We start from the raw sequence: 3,812 nt of genomic DNA on the forward strand, positions 1-3,812 counted from the left end.
ACGACCCGCCCCCAGCCACCACCTACCGTCGCCTGCCCCGGCCATCGCCTACCGCCGCCTGCCCTGCTCCACCTCGTCCGGCCGGCGCGCCTCCTCTCCTCCACCCACGGTGCCACCCCTCCCCTGACCAGCCGCTAGATGGGATCCGGCATGAATCCAGGCCGCAACGGCCCTCCCGCGCCGCCCAGCCGCTGGATCCACGCCGCGCGCGACCCTCTCGCGGCGCGGTGCCGCTGGATCCAGGCCGCGTCGACTTTCCCGCGTCGCCCTGCCGCCGTCTTCAGGCCCCGGGTGCCCTTCCTTCCCTCCCCAGCCGGCAATCTGCAGGAGCAACCAAGAAGCTCTCGGTCCGATCCAGCCGCGCCTGTCCTAAGCACGAGCGCCACCTCCTGTCGGTTGTCGACCTCTTCGGCCAGTCAGGCCACCGGAGTTCTACCGCCCCACCGTCCGGCCGCGTCTGCGCTGCCAGGTCTCGTCCCCGCCGTCCTCTTCTCTACGCCCCCACCTTCTCTTTTCCTCCTTGCGCTCACTAGCGTCGGAAGGAGCTAGTGGCAACCGACGCCCACAAGACACGGTGACCATACTGCAGTCCACCGTTCGCCGACGTGAATCATTTTGCAGCTCACTCCTTTACATTGTGGAGCTCACTCGTTTACATTTTGTTTCTGGGAATCGTTTGCAGTGCGCTTGGTAATGAAAAGAAGAGAACATCATTGTTTGTTTGAAGTTCATTTTATTATTTTGTGAAAAGCAGAGAGAAAGAGTAGTGAAGGAAAAAAACTGCAGTGCACTTGTTCATTTTGCGTGAAGGAAAAACCTACACCAACTGTAGGGAAAAAGAGATGCAGTTCGGTTTGGTAAAAAAATGTGGTTTTCTACTGAGCATTTTTTTAGGAAAAACCTCAGGATACACTAATCTCGTCTGGTTCGGTTCAGAATGTGCATGAGGTTCACTTGAAGCAAACAAAAGAGAAAAAGAAGTGCACTGCACACTCGGTCAAAAAAAGAAGTCGAGGACGATGGTTTTGCTAGTTGACGAACCATGAAGTTAATGTGTATTGTGAAGTGCATTGTTTACTTTTTTTCAGCAGAAGACGAGCAGTGAAAGAGAAGTGCACTAGCGCACTGCACACCTTAGTTGGGAAAAAACAGTGCTGTACACTCTACCCGTCTCTGCAGCACAGACTCATTTATTTATTTTTGATAAGGAAAAAAGTCATGCAACTCTCTTCTATTTGTGTTGCGATTCGCTTCCCACCGCTCATGCAGTTCTCTAGCCTCGATCATGCAGAACAACTTGTCCTATGCATCGCTAAAAAAAGTAAAAGAAATATTTTAGTCACAAAAATAATGCAGCTCGCTTCTATATTAGATGTAGTTCACTCGCTCAGTCCCTGTGGTCCACTCGCTTGGTCAACGCGCTTAAAAAATTAATATGTACGAAAAAAAGACAACAAAAACTCATGAGGTTCATTTTTGGTAGTGTTGAGGTTCACTTTCAGGAGTATTGCGGTCCACTCGTTTAAAAAAAAGTTGAAAAAAGACAACAAAAACTTGTGCGAGAAAGTTTACGTCCGACAAAAAGAAATGATGCAGTGCACTTGGTTGTCTATTGCAGTGCGGTTTTCAGTTTGAAGCAGTGCGTTCATCTGTCCGACGACGATTTTGGTGTCGCGAAAAAATAGAGTGTCCGCTTTTTGCTAATTTTAAAACTGCTCTTAAACCGTAAGGAATTAGAGAGTGTGTTCTACATGAAAAAGTAACGTCTCGTTGATATCTTTCCAACGGCATATCATTTGAATTATTTCGACAACCGGTTTGTAAAAATTTCAAAAAAAACGGCCGCTGCCACTCGTCCTCCGCCGCACGATTTTCAAAATTAACTTAAAACTGTAAGCAATCTCAAAACCATTCCTACATATGATAGTTGCGCCTTGTACATAGCTTTCCAACGACGTATTACACGCCTCGTTTCGACAAACGGTTCAAAAACTAGAGCGAAAACAGTACCGAAAATTTGAAAGAATTTGAAAAACAGAATTCCGCGATTTAGTAAATTTGAAACTGCTCTTAAACCGTAATGAATTAGAGCAAGATTTATATATGAAAAAGATGCGCCTCGACGATATCTATCCAACGGCGTATCATTTGCTTCATTCTGACAAGCGGTTTAGAAAAAAACGCGAAAAAACGCTTGCTGCCACTCGTCATCCGCCGCACTATTTTCAAAACTGCTCTTAAACCGTGTGAAATCTCGAAAAGTGTTCAACATGTCAAAGTTGCGCCTAATCCATAGCTTTTTAATGGTATATTACACGTCTCATTCTGATAAACGGTTAAAAAATTAGAGCAAAAACAGTACCGAAAAAACACCGCGTGCAATTTTTTTCAACACGAAGTTCACTAGTCTCTATTGCAGTGCTCGTCGTCAAAATGATGCAGTGCGCTTCTGTTGAGCGTGCAGTGCGGAAGTGGTGTGCAGAATAGTTATTCTGCTAGTATTAGCAGAATAGACCGTCTATATATATAGTGTTACTATTCATCACCCGGGATGCAGAATAAGTTATTCTTCACCCGAGGTAATATTACGATCATTTCACAAATAAATTATGTTTCAAATACAAATAGTTACAGCCATATTGATTCGCTGCGTAAAATTTGGCATAAAAAAAGTCAGAAGACCAGAAAAATTACATTTTATGTACATTTTACACTATATTTTTACATTTGTACTTTAGTAACATAAAATATTTTTTACGGCAATTATATATTTTCTTACGTTCTCTTTCTACGTCTGAAATAAGATAAAATTTAAGAAACATAAAATTATGGTGCATTGATGTTAAAATAGAGAGGGGTGAAGAATAACTATTCATCACCTAGGACAAATGTTTCCTACAAGCAGTGGTAGTTACCACCACTTGCGTTTTGTATGTTGTATGTAGTATCTGTCGAAACCGAAAGTATGTACGTGTAGTATGTAGTATATAATAATGATTAGGTAGTATATATACAAATTTTTAGGTAGTATGTACCATTTTTTGAGTATGCTCTTTTTTACGTACAAATATGTACGTATTTCATAAATATAACAAAAACTATAGGCACATGTGCAATTTTTTCATGTAACTTGTTTTGAAATATCTTAGATATAGTATATGAACATATTTAAAATAATAAAATAGTATATATAGTATCACATGCTAGCATATGAGACATGTGGGGTAACTACCACCGGATGGTAGGATGGATTTTCCCTATATATATATATATATATATATATATATATATATTAATGACTCAGGGGGAAGAATAAGTAATTCATCACCCTGGTCGATCGATCGAGCCACGCGTCGGGCTGGACCATGCCACCATCTTACCGCCGTAAAATGTGACCCGAGCAATGTAATTTTACGTTTTATCAGGAGTTACCCCACGTGCCCCGTAGCGGTTTACGTCATTCTTCACAACGCGACAGGTGGTGTCCTTCAGCGGCGATTCCACCGATCCCCTTCGCCTCCGGTGGCTGATTAGGTGTCGGCTTGCTGATGCGAACACGGATCTGTCCACAGAGGTATGTTTTAGGTCTGTACGATCTAGGTTTTGGGTCCTGATGGTGGTAGGTAGGCTAGGACGAAGCGGAATAAATGGATCTCTCCGGCCTCTTCCTCGTCCTGCCGGTGTGGCCTCTGTAGATGGCGCCAATCCGGCGAGGGTAGGGCGCTCGACTTCCTACTTGTGGCGCTTTATATAGGAGTCATGAGCTGGCCGACTCCGCTCCCTGGTGTGGCAGCGGCGACAGCTCATCGCCG

The sequence above is a fragment of the Triticum aestivum genome, chromosome 1B (assembly GCF_018294505.1).
Source record: "Triticum aestivum cultivar Chinese Spring chromosome 1B, IWGSC CS RefSeq v2.1, whole genome shotgun sequence".
NCBI classification, from domain to species: domain Eukaryota; kingdom Viridiplantae; phylum Streptophyta; class Magnoliopsida; order Poales; family Poaceae; genus Triticum; species Triticum aestivum.